Source organism: Cryptomeria japonica, chromosome 2 (genome assembly GCF_030272615.1).
Source record: "Cryptomeria japonica chromosome 2, Sugi_1.0, whole genome shotgun sequence".
In the NCBI taxonomy this organism is placed as follows: domain Eukaryota; kingdom Viridiplantae; phylum Streptophyta; class Pinopsida; order Cupressales; family Cupressaceae; genus Cryptomeria; species Cryptomeria japonica.
The window spans coordinates 650578059-650597710 of NC_081406.1; positions in this window are offsets into that span (position 1 = coordinate 650578059).

Consider the following 19652-nt stretch of genomic DNA (forward strand, 5'->3'; position numbering starts at 1 on the left):
TGAAGAAGCTCTCCATGAGGTTTCTGTAGAACAACTTTCGAAATTGGATAACCAATTTGACGATTTTCACCAATGGATGTCTCATGAGTATCTCGATAGTCAAGCTCTTCCTTTAATTGAGGGTCTAAAACATATGCTTCAAAGTGATCAGAATGGAATTGATATTTTGCGTGGTATTGCACACATTGTGGGTTCGAATGTGATGCCTATGAAGAGTTGTGCTGAAAATTTGGGTTATACACAACCTCCTACTCAAGTCAATCATTCTATTCCTTTGATGACTTCTATTGCTAGCATACCTACCTTTACATCAAACATAATGGCTACTTCTACACAAGACATTCCTCCTGTGATCACCAGTCATGGGGGCAATCCTTCTTCTTCAATTAACCCTCTTCCTTCATTCAATCCGACTTCTTCATACATTCCTTCAATGAGTGTCCCTATTACATCTCCACAAATGAACATGATGCAAGGGGGCAATTCATTCAACCATTCCATTCCTCCTTGTAGTGTTCCTCCTGTCCAATCATCTCCTATGACTGACTATCATAGGGTCCCACCACCTTACTCTTTACCTTCTTTCAATAACATAACACCTCCATCTCAATCTAACACATCTAATATGAACTCTTCGACTGAAGCGACCATTAACAATCTTGCACAAACTGTCTCTTCTTTACAGCAACAAATTGCCTCTATGAATCAATCTAAGTTTAGTGTGCCCACATTTGATGTTGCGAGCCCACTTTCTCTTGATATTGTTCGAGCTATCCCTCCTAAACATGTTGAAATCCCGCATTTGGAGCTTTATAATGGTAAAGGTGATCCTCTAACACATGTTAAGACTTTTCAAACAATATGTACCGATTTTGCTTATGACCAAAGGTTGCTTGCAAAACTGTTTACCAGAACATTAAGAGACAAAGCCTTACAATGGTATTGCTCGTTGCCTTCTTATTCTATTACTTCTTTCGAACAACTTGCAAATGCTTTCATTCAACAATTTCAAAACAATATAAGCCCTAAAATTACTTTGATTGATTTAATGCATTGTAAACAAGGTGTTAAAGAAAAAGTGACTGATTTCATTGGTAGATATAAGCATTTGTATGCTCAAATTTCTTTTCCAGTGCCTGACAATGATATTCAAAGAATCTTTATTTATAATTTACAAAAAGATATTCGAGACAAACTTCTGTTTTCTGAGTTTACTTCTTTCCAACAGTTGTGTGCAACTCTTCACAATTATCAACTGACTGTGAGTCAAATGGAACAATCACATCCTATGGCTCCGAGTGATAAGGGTGATAGCAGTCAACAACCATTTGGGAAGTTTAAACCGAATAGAGATTCCATCAAATTCAATGAAAACATCATCAACAACAATGTGAATGCAGCATCAGGTGTGCCTTCTATTTCTAAATTTTTCAAGAAAGAAAGAAAGTATACTCCTTTGAATGAATCATTGCATAGTATTATGAATAAGTTATTGGAACAAAATGTGCTTACTCTTCCTCCTATAAGACAAATTGATCCTGCAAAGATTACTTCACCTTATTTTGATAACAAAGCTTTTTGTCAATTTCATCGTCAGCCTAGGCATGATATTGAAAAATGTTTTTCTTTAAAGGGTAAAATTCAAGATTTGATTGATAATAATACTATTTCTGTTTCTGGAGTGAATGATAAAGGCAATACATCTGTAGCTCCTCCTAATCAAAATCTTCAGATTTTCACTGATCCATTACCTTCTCATACCTCTAATGCGATTGAGGCTAATGATTCATCTCTCTCATCTGCTGGTCTTGTGTCTATGACTCCGAATGTGATTAACTTTGTAGAGCAGCAAGAAATCCCTAAAGAACCTTCCATCACATTTGATTCCAGTGAAACTATTAGGGCACCTGATGGTCCTTTATACATAGTTGCAAAAGTCAAGAATACACCTTGCCGTGGAGTGCTTATTGATCCTTCGTGCATGATTAATGTTATTACTGAAGAATTTCTTTTTACTTTGCAATTGAATCAAGTGATCTATGATGAAACAGATGTGATTTTGAAATTATTTGATGCATTTTCTTCTCCTGCAATTGGTTCTATTACTTTACCTATTGAGGTCCATAACAAATCTCTTGATGTGAACTTTGCTATTATTCCATCTTCCGAACAATTTCGTGTGAAGCTTGGCTATCCTTGGCTATCTTCCATGAAAGCTATTGCTTCTCCTATTCATAAGTGTTTGAAATTTCCCCATAATGGTGAAGTTGTTACTGTCAATCATAGTCTCTTTAAACCAGCTGAAAGAACTTCTAGCGTTCCTCTTGATTACTTTTGGCCTAAACAATTCCAATCTCTTCCTCCACGAAGTGATCATCTTTTCAAATCTTATCAAAAGTGGAAAACAGATATGATCCTATCTCTAAGTGAACCTAGAACACCTAAACTTGATATTCCTATCATTCTTGAGAAGGAAGTTCTTCCTTTGAAAGATAAAACTAATGTCTTTCCTCAAGAAGATTCCCAACCCATCCCTATGGATGTGACTATGTCTATGCCTAATAAACCTTCTAAAAGTAGACCTATACCTCCTCGTCATGATGGACTTGGTCTTCTTCCTAAACCAAATATTCCTCCTTTGTATGGAGCAGTCCCTCCTCCTTCTTTTTATAGAGAGAAGAGACCTTCTTCTTCTCCTATTATCCAGCCTAAGAGACCACAACCTAAACACCCAAGTGATAAGGATGAGAACATTCCTCCTCCTCAATCTTCTCAACTTCCTACTAAGACTAGACGAAATCGTTCTGCACGTGAACGCCGGCGAAAGCATCGTCTTAGAACTCAAACTTTGCAATCCCCAAAAACACCTTCAACAAGCATTATTCCATTTTCTCCTCAGCCGGACGTTGAGCCTAAATCTCCTAAACATAAGATGCATGATGGTCTTGATCCTGTGCGAGTTAAAGATCCTATTTTTATAAATCTTGATGATGATGTAGATGAAAATGTTATTCATGATGAAAATGTTACTCCTCTTGCTTCTGATAGTGAATATGAACTTGTTGATATTGATAACCATTTATCTAATAAATTTTCTAAAGCACTTATCCTAGCTCCTAGACAAGAACAATGTGGCTCGGAACATGAACATAGCCCTTGTTTGGATCTTGTGATAGCTCCATCTACTGTGTTGGATGTTCCTCCTCTAGCATGTTCCCTGCCTTCCCGAAACATTGATCAGCAAGATCGGGGGGTAGATGACGTGCTAGACTAGTTACATTAGCATAGCAGACTCTCTCCTCCTCTCTTGTGTTACTTCTTCTATATGTTATTCTCATTCTTCTATTTGTTGTCCTTAGTGTTGTCTACTTGAGGACGATGCAAAGCATTGAGATCTCTTTTGGTCTCTCTCATGTTGACTCAAAAGACACATGTGTTCCCTTCTTCTAGGTGACCTTCCTTGATTGGGGAATGAAGAACAATGATGCATACATACATATGATATACATGAATTATCATACAACATACTGACCCTGAGGAAAGAGAAGTCACCTCGTGCTTTGTGTTTTGTGTCTATTATCCTTGGGTTTATCTCACACTTGGGGGCTAAATCCTTGTGATAACGTGCTCCTTTCTCATTTCTTATATGTATCACTACGTTAAAACAATCACCCCTGGTGAGGCGTGTGCGATCGCTTTAATGTAGGGGGGCATACATCCCGTCCATATCTTTTCAAGATACTTGAAAATTTCTTGGCAAATTTAGCCTTGCCTTAAAAATTTTTGATATCTTTCTTGCATGACTCATAGTGAGGGAACCTTACTACTGACAGTCATGGTTCTCCCTCGTGATCTTCCCTTTTACTTTGTCAATCAAAGTCATAAGATCCTTAGTCCACTGGGGGCTTGGTGTGTCTTGCCTCCTTGACGTGGTGAAAGTCTTTCAATGTTGTTTCCTTGTAATTTACCGGAAATATGAGCATACATACTCCTGCTAAAGTGGGGGCTAAATGCAGCGTCCTAAAATTGTGACACTTGCAATTTCGACTGCATTTCGGTCTTCACGATGGCGACGCAACACGCAACCTGAATGGAGACCCCGAAACCTGATTACGACACTGAAAACTGCATTTTTCAAGCACCCTGGCCTGAACCTCCTTGCACCCTGCTGTCCCGGGAGGTGGGACCAGAGCACCCAGCGCCCTGGTCCTTCAGGACCAGGGCGCCCAGCACCCTGGTCCCCAGGACCATGGCGCCCAACGCCCTGGTCCCTGGGTCCTATTTTGGGCCCGGTCTCCTAAGGGGTCTTGGGTCTTTTTGTTTGCAATTTGGAAATTAACTTTCCTGGTCGGCCTAAGGTCGGGAAAATCAGTCTATCAGCCCTAAATGACAAGTATATAAACTACATTTTCCTCTCTCATTGAGATAGATGGAAAAAAGGTGAAAGCAAGATTCAAACATTCAAGCATTCAAGCATTCATTCCAAGTCTCCATTCAAGGCTAAGTGTTGCATTCAAGACAAGGATTCAACCATTGAAGAGGAGATCACTTACTACATACTACTACAACATACAACAAACAACAACATCTAAACCTTCGCACATAAGGATACAAACATCCTTAGAACAAGGTATTAGTACTTGTTTTACATTACAGACATTTACATTTACAGCATTGCTCATTTCTTGGTTAATTCCAAAACCGGGGTTTGACCTAAAGGCAAACCCCTAATCCCTAACCCCCCAATCGTCTTCTCTTTTCTGTGTGTAGGTTGTAGGTACGTGGCTGAAATTGAAGATCTGGAATCCTTGTGCAAAGACGAACAGATCCCCCTTCATTTCGCGGATTTTTCGGAGGACTGTGGCGGTCGGGTGCCATCGTCCCAACAACTTTTGCTCAAATTTGTAGGACAGCGCCGTATCAACATTTTACTGCTAATTCCAGGTCCGTAGCTTCATCCTATATCCCTAACTCAGTTTATAAGCGAATCTTTGTCACTTTCTATGCATGCTTAGCTTAATTCTTCTATCAACATTCTTTACAAAAGAGGGTAGCCTTGCTGTCATAACCCTTGAAACACATTTAGCATCCAATCTTGCATTGTGTGGGATTGGATCTTGTGGGTTTCAACCCCTCTTTTGAATGTAAAGTCTCTCCCCTAAGTGAAAACCATCAACCCTAGTGAACCTCCCTTCTCTCTCCTCAGAGTTGGAAGAGGGGAGGGCAACTAGGGTTCGATCGCGATTTTCCGCTTTACATTAGCCTTAGAATCTAAACAAACAACTTGGACATCTGCTTCTTTCCACAAAATTGTTAAACCTCCCGAGGCCCCCACAGATGGCGAAGCTACATATTTCCACTTTTTCCAGTTTTTGAAATATTGGAGCTCAGGAACATCTAAAAATTTGGTTACCTGAATTAGGACAATGTCTGCCCCAAAGTTCTCAATTTGAGACTTGATGAGGCGTCTCTTATTAGGGGCATTAAGGCCCCTAACATTCCAAGATACAATCCTCATTTCTTTCCTGGAGAGCAAAGCACTCTGCTGGGGCTTAGTTTGATATCTAGTGTTGTTTGAATACCTATTTTAACCTCCTCCTTAGTAATATTTAGAAGCGTCCCGCTTCAGGCATGTTTGAAGAAGAGAAGCTTGGAGTGAAGGGCAATCATCAGAAGGAACAAAAGTTTGGATTAAACCATTGGAGAGGTCCTTATCTAATCCCATATTTCCTTGAAGGGATAAGAACTCAAACATTGCTAACTGATTTCAATCTGAAGACTGTGATGAGATCCTGGAAGGTAGGATGCTAGGATTGGAAAGCATTGGAAGGATATGAGAAGTGGGAGAAGCCTACAAGAATTTCTTGAGGGGCACTAAAAGGGAACTCTCATGATGCGAAGCAGCCACTTTGAACTTTGGAAAGTGAGGAGAGTAGGATGAAGAATATTTAATGGTCAATCTTGAAGTATTAATGCTCGAAATCACATTTCCTAGAGTAAAATTGAAGTTAACAAAGCAATTCTAGAACCACTGAAGTACTGAATGGAAACTTATTGGACCTTTTGAGTAGGAATATAATTGAGATTTAATCAAGATAGTAGATTGAAGAGAATCTTTCTCTTTCGTAAAAACTTCATTTCCAATTTCATCAATTAACTGATTGCAAACCATCATCAGCTGCTCGTCAACGAAATAGTCTAAAACCCTAGACATTTTATTTTGAGATCAGGAATCCCCACAATTCTATTTATTGAAAAAACCTTTTTTTGAAAAGGGCATGACCTTTGTAAGCTGAGATCTATAGAAGCAGGAAGAAAACTTTTCACTTCTTGAATAACCTCCTAACGGTGAATAGAAGGGGACACAACAGAGGGCTGAGAGACTGAACGAAGGGAGCATAACAAAGGATCTGTAACATTATTAGAGAAAAAAAATCCTCAACCCCAGTATATTTTTGACATTGAGAAGAGAAATGTCCTAGACTATTGGAATGTTCCAAGACTGAATTTGAATCCTCAATAACAACTTGTTGCAACCATGAGCTAAACTTGGAATTAATTAGAATCTAACTGGGAAAAGCCTTAGAAGGCTGACATAATATGCAAACCCTCATTGTTAGCTCTATGAACTCAAAGGGAAGAAGATCATGCCTGGAAAAAATACCCATTTTATTCGCTAACATTTCAATCAAGGGCAAATCCCTATACTCCAAAAGCATAAACGTCAAAGAGACCCAGAAGTAGAAATTTTTTATGTTAGAGGATAATGGATCAAAATTAGGTCTCCATGGAATGGTGAGAAGACCATGTCCATTATAGAACCAACATTTAAACTTATGGGCTTTATCTCTCAGATCTCTTGAAGAAAATATGGCTATGAAGTATTCATTACCATGATCAATGAAAAAAAATCATTCACTCCAAACCAAACTTCTTTTACCCAAACTCGAAGATCAAAAATAATAGGTGAATGATTCCAGAACTTACCTATCATTGCTCTATCCCACAAGTCTGAAATCTATGGGTACAACAACTCATTTGAGAGTGAGACTTTGAGGATTTGTGAAGAATCCATGTGACCCACATTTGGAAGAGACAAAAGTGGCTCCTTATGGGTGGGTGCTTTGTTTTCTTTCCTCACCCATTTTTTTAGGGTTACCACTTTTTTCTGTGATCTATTCTAGAAATCCTTATTATTTAGCTTAGGATGAAGAGTGGTTCTCCTAAAACCATTTGGTTTGAAGGGCCCTCTCGAGTTCCTAGAACCCAGATTAAAATCACCTTGAAATGCCAAAATGTTATTAGGGTTGGTTAGGAAATGAGGCGAATGCAGAGAAGTGTTATCTAGAAAAATCCCTGCACTTGGAAAACCTTGGTTGAAACCACCTTGATTCATGGGGATATTATTAGGGCTTGTTAAAAAACTCAGAGAGTGCAAAGGAATATTATTGGGGAAAGAGTTGACCCCAACATGTCCTCTACCACTTGACCCAGCAAATCCTCTGACGTTTGATCTCACATTTGACCCAGAATTAATAAAAGCCCCCCGAAAACCAAACTTCATGGTCAACCTATTAAAATAATATCTATTAAATTTTCTGATAATGTTGACCGACTTGTTACTAAAAAACCTTTGATCAGAAGATCCAATAGAGTTGGATCTCTCCAAGTTACTATTATTCTTGACCGCCCTGTTGCTAAAAAACCTCTAATCAGAAGATCTGATGGAGTCTGATCTCTTTAATTTTTTCAAATTTTTACCCACCCAGGGCCACCCCCCATACGCAGGCATTTTTTAGCAAAGATGAAATTTTAGTTTGTCATCTTTTAATTTATTTGATTTAACATTATTTTTAACACAGTCACGCCATTACACTCCATCCTGTGTTGCCACTGTAGGTTATGCCTCTTGATGTAATTAGCTTTACACATAATAAATCATTATGTGGATCTAAAAAATTAAAAAAACAACATTTGTATTCTTTTTGTAAATATTTAAATTAATGTATTTCTATACCAAATATTATAAAATAATATATAGTATGAATATAATACTTTAAATATGATTACCACAACATTATTCATTTAAAGATCATATTGTAATTCTAATGTGATGTCGCTCTGATATGCTTCGCATGCTAGGGTTTCTGCGAGGGGACATTTCCATGTCGAAATCGTCTTGGACAAGGGGCTCTTAGCTAGGCATCTGTGGTGCAAGGAGGCATGGAGATAGTTTTGAAATGTGTGTAGTAGAATCGTAGCTGGAATGGTAGTCTTGGAGCTGCTCAAAACCAAAAGGGTTTCAATGTCTTTTTTAGTGGTGACTCGAACCAACTAGTTTGGGATCTCATCCCCAATCTTGACCCCTCTCAGAAAATACATGGTTGATGGGCGGAGGATACAAAGGTATGATGTTTTGGGGGAATCACAGAGTAATGCCTTGTGGCAAGCCTCATGGTCTTGGAAATTTGGAACCTACTAATATGAATTTGGTTCTTGTGGCCAAGCTAGTAACTGTAAAGTTGATAGAGGAGATTGAGAAGGAGGTTGAGCATAATGAAATGGTTTTTGTAGGTTTAGGGATTATTGGGCACTTTAGAGGCCTTTGGCCCAGTCTTGGTGACCTACATAAATTGATTTTGGTTCACTGGGAACCCATTGTGGAGAGATGTGTGCAGATTTACCCGCATGCTCGTGGATATTTCATTGTGGTTTTTCAAAGTGTGGAGAATAAAAACAAAGTTCTTGGTGGTGGTCATTGGTATTGTTGGGAGGATAGTCACCCATTGATGTTGAAACCTTGGCATCTGAATTTCAACCCTGAGTCAGAGTCCTTTGAGCGTACTCTTGTCTAGATCAAGAGCCTAAACCTTCCAATGTAGTTTTGGTTTGATTCCTATTTTGAAGTCATTGGGAACTCCTTAGGTAAGTTTTTAATGACTAATAAGGACTCCCTCAATCTATTGCATACTACTTTTTTCCATTTATTAGTTGAGATGGATGTATCCATGGATCTCCCTTCGTATATTTATATTTCATCTTCAAAGGGTAGTTGGTTTCAGTCTTTGGACTATGAAGGGATTCCTTTTAGGTGTAGGAGATGTTTTAAGACTGGACACAATGCTAACTCTTGTGCTATGAGCAGGGTGAAGGGACCAACATCATGGTGGAAAGAGGTTACCCTATAATTTTACATAGTGGATAAGGAGGAGCAGGATCTGAGTCCCCCCCAAGATAAGGGGGGTATGACCAAAGATGTTAGTGAAGTGGTTGTTGCAGCAAAACAAAATATGCAAGTTTAGCTTGTGGCTCAGATGGTGTGGTGGATGGCGGTGCTCACTTGGGTTGTAGTTTGGTACAAGATGTTGGTGTATCTGAATAGAAGACGGAGGGTGCTTTTGGATTTTAGGGGGATTGTGTAGTAGGGTTAGTGGATGGGCATCAAGTTGTTAAGGAGTTGGATAATGTAGGAGTTTAAAATATAAAATTATTGGAGAATACCAATGCAGATGGATGGATTGAGGTGAAATGGAAGAAGGGTAAGAGGGGAATGGGGGGGAGTATCTATAATGTCCCTTTGCTGGAAGGGGAATATGTCTTTGGGGAGGTGGCTCCCTTATTGTAGCCCCAACAAGTTTGGGCCAGGTCAAATGGAGCAAAAAAAAATATAACTCTTTAAATAAAAAATATTTATTAGTAACCATAAATATTTGTCATGGAGTGCGAGCACCAATGTGGCTAGGGTTTCTTGAGAAGATTCTGATGGAAAAACTGGGGATGGAGTAGAGAATGATGGTGATAAAAGATGTTGTTGTTGGATGTATGTTGGTTCCTTATAATGCCCTAGTAATAAAGACTCATTTCCTTGACCAAAAGGGTTCAATTCTTTGTTATCATTGGACTACTAACTCGTTAATAAGGAATTCATTCAATTGTCAACCCAAGAATGTATACTTGAATCAAGTCTACACTATAATTGTACCAAGAGACTCATGAGGAATACTAACTCAATCTTGAAGCAACTAAACAAGGAATTAATGGAAAGAATTAGATTCTAACATTGGTTCTACTGACATCAATTTAACCTACTTAACATGAAGCTTGTAACTTTATGTAGGAAACAAACTAACTAGCTGGTAACTATAAACCCCATTTTTCCTTTGGTTGCTGGAACAGTCACAGAAAGAAGTTTTTGTGGTTGTAAGATAATTAACAAAAAGGATTCTAAATAGTAAACATAATCTCGATAGTAAACTTACTTAGAAAAACATAGAGTTGAATGAATGTGGATGCTCCCCAAGTGAGCCCCTTGGTTGAGCCTCCAAAACCTTAACTAAATCTAAAAATTATGACAATATCACATACACATTGAAATTCTGAACAATAAAGATGGAAGAACTGAAATATCTTGATATTTTTAATTGTGAAACAAAGTACACTTGATTCTCAAGTAAAATTAAAACTGCATTACATACTCCATCCTTCATTGATGGATTTATAGGAAATTTAATAACTAACTAACTACACAACCGATCCACTCCCAACAAACTAGGAGGATGGGTTTTATTAGAAATAAAAGCATAAAAGGGTGAATCATTCTAAGACTTAGTCCAATGCACAAATATAGGCCATGGCATCCTCTAGATCTCCTCAATAGACCGACACATGTTTTGAAACAATAACTGCATCAACCGCAACTGTGAGCTCTGTCAAAATCATCAAATGTCGACTTAACTGGTTCAATAGTCCTATTTGAGTAGGATTGTAACTCTCTAAAACAATAATCGATGTCTCTGTGTTGACTTAGTCTCTCCTCCAGCTGCATACATAGAATTTAATATGCACAACACATATTCAAACAATATTACTTCTAACCAACATTTAATCAAGCATTTCCATATCATTAAAAGAGATTTATCATATTGTTTATAAGGTTGTTTAATAGATGGCAAAGTTCATAGTTTTAAACACAAAAGGGCTTATATCCATCACAACCAGAATGTCTAAGTCACAAAATGACAAATCTAACATAACATAAGTCCATATAAAATAACCAAAAAGAATACTCATCATTTTCCCCCAACCTAACTAATGCTTTTCCTCAAGAATTTGCATGTTCCTCAAACACTTTATTTCTAAAATCGGTCACTTCTGTCTCCCTTGTAGCCAGAACATATGGATCCCAATAAAAACCCTGACTTCCTTCTATTTCTTTCCAGTGGGCTTCCTCAGCTTATTTTTCATGTGCCTAGAGGTTCTTCCAATCTAGAATAGGATATAGTAAAAGAGGAGGCTGAAATGTGAGAGGAATCCACCTTTCCTGCAATGATCTTCCCAACTAGATGTACCTGATTGTCCTTTTTAATATTGCATGGTAGGTCTATAGAGAGTGTGGCTCATGCTGCTTTAACTCATCTGACAACACATTCTATCACTGAGAAAGGTATCCAAACCCTAGGCGTGTAGAAGTCTTAGCCACTGCTTCATACTCTTTGTACACATGTTCCCTTTTTGTCAAAACAAGGTATGTGTTCTTGTTGTCACTTAAAATCTAATTCCATTGGTACAATACATTGTTTGAGAAGGATGTCTCAGCTCTTAATTCCAATGGAAAGGTAAACTCCAGATCCTTATATTGCCTAAACTATTTCTACTGTGGTATAGAACACTCAGAACATTCATGTGTCTTCCATGGTGAAGATGAGAAAGAAGCTTAAAATGCACAACATGTAAAAGAGATTGTCGACCTTCACAAGTAATGTATTTGATAATATACACCACTATAGGAGCCCAGTCTAGATGCATAGATCTACTTGTCCCCTACCTAGAAATTGCTAATGGAGGATCCCGAGGAAGTGTAAATTCAGCTCTGGTTGATCTTGCATCAAAAGTTTCCAAATATTTTTCCCTAACTACAGGAAGACCGGTTACCTCGACAATTCCTTCTTCTGTGGCTATTATCTTAACCCCTCTTACCATGGCTTCCCCTTCTCAAAATGTGGATGCAAACTCATGAGCTATAGTATAATCAATATTGTTGAGCTTCAGAAAATAATCCAACCATCCAGAGACTTGAAATACTGGTGCACAGTCTACATCTAAAAGAATAAGCTCATGGTCTACTTGTTCATGCCTGGTTGGAGGTCCTCCCATTTTCTGTAGACTCTACCACTCTTCTTACTCGGAGCAATTCCATTTCCTCTAAAGTTCTATCAATTTCCTAACTTGTTACCCACAACCTTCACATATTTTAGAGCTAATTATAGCATCTTTATTTTCACATGTTCAAACTAACAAAGACAGGGTGACAAGAAAGATAAATTCGAAGGGAAAATCATGACTCAAGGATTAGGATAATTTAAAATCAAGCTTTGTAGAAGGTGACCAATATGCGAATTCCATAGTGCAACTTTGTATTTGCAAAAACAAACACACATCCAACCCTCCCCCTAGCCAAAATGTCACGTGGGTCCACACATGGGAAGGGATAGGAATATAAACAGGTTGGGAAAGAAATGATATGTTGTAATGATAAGGAAATAACTCAAATAAAATGCAATTAAGAGCAATAAGTACAAAATAGGTGAATGCGTACCTGAAGGTTGATGCATAATAAGTAATACTTACCGACGTTGATGTAATGGTCAATATATGTGCAATGTAACAACAAAGTCAAAGAATGAAAGAAAGTGAGTACGGATGGAGAAGCATCAGATAGAGAGATGAGGTGGAATGATGGTAGAAGATAAGAAGAAATTGTTCCCATGTGGACATGGAAACTTCATTAAGAAGGTGGAAAAGTAAACCTTAGTCAATTTGTGGCAAACTAGAAAGCCCGCCAAATGTTCCTACAGCAAATTTGAAATTTGGACTACCCACAAATTGTTACAGGAACTCTTGTTTAGAATTGGGCCTGTGATAAAGGCAAATTCTATGGCCATTTACCAATAGCTTAAAATGGACTAGATCAATTGTTGTGAGTCAAACAACCCCATTGTCAAAGACTTCAGCCACCTCATATGGTCCCATCCAACGTGTCTGCAGCTTGCCCTTGTTTTCCTGATATTTGGAGTCGTATAGCAATGCCCAATCTCCACGGGAAAATTTCTTATTTTTGATATGTTTATCATGCCATCGAACACGTTGTTGTTGTATGAGTTTTGTATGATAGAGGTTTTGCCTCCTATATTCATCTAGAGTATTAAGTTACATGATGTGGTCTTGTTGTGCTTTAGAAATATCCATGTCCAGGTATAATGTTGTCTGCAACGTTTTGTATTCAAATTCTATAGGAATGAAAATTGTTTTGCCATAGAGAAGTTCAAATGGGGTGAAGCATGTGGTTGTTTTCCATGAGATCCTATAAGCCCATATTTCCTCGGGTAATCTAGAGGCCCAATCCTTCTTGTGGAGACTCACAGTTTTTGTGAGAATGGCTTCAATTTCCCTATTTGTGATCTTTTCCTAGCCATTGGCTTGGGGATGACAGGGACAAGACTTTTTATGAAAAATGCTATATTTATTCATGAGAGTTGTTATTAAGGTGGAGGAAAATTGTGGCCCTTGTTCAGTTACCAACTCGCTAGGGACTCCATATCTAGTAAATATTTCCTCATAAAGAAAATCTGCAACTTTCTTGTCCCTATCATATGTCATAGCTCTAAATTCCACCCATTTAGTAACATAATCAGTGCAAATAAGTATATAAGACTTATAATTAGAAGGAGGATCAATAGGACCAATAAAGTCCATTCCCCACTTATCAAATGGAGTAACAACTACCTATGTTTGCAAGGGCATCTCATCAGATTTAGTTGGTCTTCCCATCCTTTGGCAGTGATCACACTTCCTAGTATATTTAATGGCATCCTTATGAAGGGTTGGCCAAAAATACCTAGTGTTGAGAATCTTCATGGAGGTTCTTTTGGCAGCAAAATGGCCTTCAAAAGGTTCATCATGGGAGGCATGTAGAATATCATAGGTTTCATCTTCTCTGACACATCTACACATGACATGGTCTGGCCCAGTATAGTATAGACAACCTACAACCCAAGAATAGGGAAAACTCTTCTCAACTAGCAACCTCTTCTCCTTTGGGGAGAAATAAGGAGGAACTTTGCCTGAAGCTAGATAGTTTTCTATGTCATCATACCATGGTGTATAAGTACTGATAGAAAATAGGTGCTAATCCAAAAATGAATCATCAATGACAGTGTCAGAGCCAGGTGTGGTAAGCCTTGAAAGAAAATTTGTTACTACATTGGCTTTCTCTAGTTTATCTACTATTGTAATATCAAAATCTTACAGTAATAACAACCACCTGGCTAACCTGTCTGCTACCAAAGGTTTGTTCATTAGGTACTTGATGGATGCATGATCAGTATGGACAAACACTGGATACCTAGTGATGTAATGCCTAAATTTGTTTCATGAATAAACCACTGCTGGAATTTATTTTTCTGTCACTAGGTAGTTTGATTTATCTCCCTATAGGTTCTTACTAATGAAATAGATGGCATGCTCACTGGCTCCTTCCTTTTGACCCAAGACAACACCAACTACATAGTCAGAGGAATCTGTATGAACATGAAATGGAAGTTCTTAGTTAGGTCCTTGGAGAACTAGTGTTCTAGTCAGAGCATCTTTAAGTGTAGAGAATGCATGATCACAAGAATATATCCTATTGAATTCAGCTTCCTTTGTTAAGAGGCCATACAATGGTCCTTCTATTTTTCTGAAGTATTGAATAAATCTCCTATAATATCATGCATGACCCAGGAAGCTCCTAACATCTTATTGCTTTGTGGGTACTGCTAGATTTTTTATCACTTCTATCTTGGCAGGGTCCATGTTAATGCTTGTTCGAGATATATGATGGCCTAAAACTATACCTTCTATCATCATCATGAAACACTTCTCACTATTTAGGGATAAGTGATGATCTTCACGCCTTTGCAAAACCTTGTCCAGATTGGATAGAGCTTCATCAAATGTTTCTCCATAGGTTGTAAAATCATCCATGTAGATCTCCATTCTATTGAGAGAGATGTCAGAGAATATACGACTGAATAAGCATACGTTCCCCAAGGGCATGTGAAGGTAGTATTCTCCTAATCTCCAGGAGCAATTTTGATCTGGTTATATCCACTGAACCCATCCAAGAAGGAGAAATATTGCTTTTGTGCTAAATTGTCCAATACCTGATCAATAAAAGGTAATGGAAAGTGATCTTTCTTAGTGGTTACATTCAGCTCTTTCTAGTCAACACACACTCTCCACTTACCTCCTTTATTGGGTACAATGACCAAAGGAGATACCCATTGACTATCAGAGATGGGATAAACGAATCCTGCATCTAACAACTTTTGTAATTCTTGTTTAACAATTTCTCTTACTACATGGTTCACTCTCCTCTGTGGTTAGTGGATTGGTTTGCATTCTTTATTGATATAAATTATGTGTGTACAAAGCATATGATCCAATCCCTTCATGTCATTATAGTCCCAAGAAAATGCATGTTGGTGAATTTTTAGGAGTGTTGCCAAAGATTCATGTTGGGTTGTGGTCAACTTAGGAATCTCTTGGAAAGACCTCTAGTTGTTCAGTCAGTTCTATCATTGATGTTGAACTAACAGTGGTGGTCTTGACTTCATGAGGAAGCAACGAATGCAACAGGTGTGATTGATCTTGGAATTTTGGGGTAGAAGGTGATGGTAACAGTATTTGCAGAGGGCATGAAGGATGATTGTCTATTTCACAATTGTTTTGGATAAGTTGAGATAAAATCTCATCCTCATCTTGCAATTGCAAGATAGAACTTCTCCCTATCATCATTAATGATTGCAGTGAATTAACCTCCTCAACATCATCACCCAAGTTAGGCCATATTGCAGTATCATTTTCTTCATTAGGCTTAGCTAGTGGAAAAAGAACAAGCTTCTTTGTGGTATTACCATTTGAAATGGTCGCATCTCCAAACCTACATCCTATGCAAACATCTAAAGTAGCCAGCCATGGTCTTCCAATATAACAGGATATCCACCCATAGTAGCTTTAGGAGACAGAATCATAAAGTCTGCTAGATTTCTCCCATGAATCTTGGGTGACAATAAGGTCTTCAACAACCCCTTGCGGTGCGACTATGGAACTATCAGTTAGTTGAAACATAGTAGGGGTGTGTCTTAGAGTTGTAATATTCAAATTCTGCATTAGGCTTTTGGTCATTACATTTATAGGAGTTCCCAAATCCCTAAGAGCATTTTTAACTAAAACCCCATTAATGGTTATTTATACCACTGGACTACCAGGATCAAAATACTTAGGAATGATAGCTTTTCCCAACATAATATCTGCCAATTGGCCTATAACATGGATAGTTTTTGGGTCTTTTCTTTTCCTATCTAGTTTCTTGAGACACGTTTCACTTATTGATTTACTATAGATGGGAACATCTTTAATGGCTTGGAATAAGGGTATTTTAACACAAACATGCTTGAGCTAGTCTAGGAAGTCAAAGGTTGGCTCTACTTCTAGTTCTTTGACTGTTAGCCTATTAGGAAATGGAGGGTATGTCTCACCTGTTTGTGCTTTCTCAACTTGTCCTCTAGAATTAAATTGTGTGGGTTGAGGGTGATCATTTTCTAACTGTTCCTCCTACTCTGGAGGAAATTTGATGATAGTTGGTGAATGAGGAACCCCCAAGTCCTTTCCTAAGCAGAGTTTCATGTTATTGATATTCATGGCATAGGCAGGGTATTGGATAGGGTCTATAACAAATGCCTATTGTTGTGGTTTACTATTAGTATTTGTTGTAGGCTATGCTAGCAATTGAGTGGACCTAGGTGCATTGGCATTTGGGCTAGCTTCAGGTAATAGGGCTTGTTGAGGAGAAGGAATAGGTGGTTGCATATAGCGAACAAATTGATTTTGTCATTAATGTCCTCCTATCCATTGAGGTGCTGACTACTAGTTCCCTTGAGGAATTTGCTAATTACCTTGTGGTTGTTGCATGTTCATATTAGGGTTATTTGTCCAGGAACAATTATGGTTTCCCCAATAGTTTTGCCCATAATTTGACCAATTAGGAGGATTTTGGGACTACCAATTATTATTAGCATTGGGATTTGCATAAGGATGATTGAAAGAAAGAGGGTCTTGTGGAATACCTTGTCTTAGTTCCCATGGTTTGCGAAAGCTCCTAGCCCACTGCTCTGGTGGCACTGCCCCATAGTATAGGTCTCACCAATAACCTACCTCCTCCTCGGCCCCCTGTACCTGTGGCTCTACCTGTGGCTGCCCCTGTATTGGTGGTTGTACCTGTGGTTGCTCATGTGGCTGCCCCTGCCTCTGTCCCCATCCCTATACCTGTCCCTACACCTGTCTGGGACCCTGTGTTGCTGGTACCTATAATGGCAAACCACCTTGACCCCTAACCACCCGAGCCTGCCTCTCCTCTCCACCCCTCTCCATGGAGCCACCCTCCTCTCTCCTACTACACCCCACCTCCTTCGTCAGCCTCTACCCCCACCATCTCCATCATCATCCTCATACCCTCCACCATCTCCATCTATCAGCTCTCTTGGATCTGTTAGGCATGGAAATGGATGCTCTGCCCAATATGCAGTATACTCTGCATCCATCCTTGCATCCTCAATCTCAGGCCACATATCCCATGGCATGGGCACCATCTCTACCAGCTGCATCATGGCTTGATCATATGATAACAGTGGCCCAAAGTGTGCCTGGTCTTGCACTGTCCACACATACATACCAGAACCCTGTGGCATCTGCTGGATCCTGCCAAACTGCCTGCATACCCTGTCTACCAACTACCTCTCCAGTACATAGGGCGTCTGCCCAATCAGATATCTACTCCTAAGGTATAGGGTAGATCCACTGCGTCGTCCTCCCACTACTCACACTCTCGGTACGACCTCCATATCACAGTGTCAACCTCATCAAGGACTCGATGCTAGTGCTCCAACCTGCCAATCCGTGGCTGAGATGTAATCATATCATACAAGTGCACAAAGCTCCATCCGTGACCCCTATGTCTAAAATGTATCGATCATGTCACTGGCAGATGCTCATATGCCCACACCTATAGCAATGCAACTCTGCAGCCCAATCCTATGGATCCATGATAGACGAACTGATGAAGCTCATAATACAAGTGTGCCAGCACACACGGTCCCCAGGCATATCTGGCATGTTGTGTCACCAGTGTCTCCAAGGTACTCCCCCAGCCCATAGCCAACCCTCGTGTTGCCCTATCTGGACATAGGAACCCACTGATCACTCCTCCTAGCACTGCTAGTAGCGCCAGTCTTGTCGCTATCATGGTGTCCCAGGCGACATGTCCTACCCTCATCTCCAGTCTTGGATCCTGAAACACTCATCTCAGGGCATCCTTGTCTCCATCTCGATCATAGAGAATCAACTCCCCATCGATCGGTATCCTCAGAATCCTATAAAAATCCTCCAAGATGACTGTCATCTCACCCATCGACAAATGAAAACTACAAGTCTCTAAGTACCATCTCTCAGCAAGTGCAGTCAGCAAACCCATGTTCACCCAAAACTCAGGCACATACAGAATATATCTCAAACCCATAACCTCAATTGCGGCTTTGTCCTCAAATGTTAGCTCTGGTCATAACCTCTGAGTCGACGGGAATCTCTCCCGTGACTCTAGCATAGGTAGGTACTCCTTCAGTCAAGCAAATCAACTGTGTCAATTAAAGTGGCATTCACTATTCATCACAAAATGTTGCTTTTTATCTTAAGTGCTTATGATACTCTATCCTAGTGACACTCACTGTTCATCACAAAGTGTTGCTTCTATCCTAGTGACACTCACTGTTCATCACAAAGTGTTGCTTCTATCCTAGTGGCATTCCCTGTTCATCATAAAATGCTGCTTTTTATCCTAGTGGTACTCCCTGTTCATCACAAAGTACTACATGTATTTGCCCTCACTTTTCATCACAAAGTGCTGCTCATTTTTGCACTCCCCATTCATCACAAAGTGCTGCTCATATTCTAGTACTCCCTGTTCATCACAAAGTACTATATCTTGGTACTCACTGTTCATGACAAAGTGCCTTGATCTATCCTATCCTAGGGCCTCTGCTTGAGTGTATCCTCTTGAGTAGTTTCCTAATTGGCAACGTATGTTCTATCACAGAATTGTCAATGCTAGCCCTATCTGCTATCATAGTCTTCCCTAGAGGACCTGTTCGAGTGTATCCTCTCAACAACTTATCCAATCGACAGCGTATGTTCATCACAGAACTGCTGATTTGCCCTAGAAGACATAAATGCACATTTTTGACACAAATGTGCCTTCCTGACATAAATGCGCTTACATACTACATAAACACGTTTTCTTTGCACAGACACGCCTGAAATACACAGACATGCCTATGCTCTGCACAGACATGCCTGCTCTGCACAGATGCGCCTACTCTGCACAAATGTGCCCACACATCACAAATGCACCTGAACTGCACAGACGTGCCCACACATCACAAACGCGCCTGAACAACGCAGACGCGCTTGCATTTTGCATAGACGCTTTTTCTGGCACAAACGCGCTTGACACAAACACAGACACGCCTAGCCAACCTAGACACGCCTGACACAAACACAGA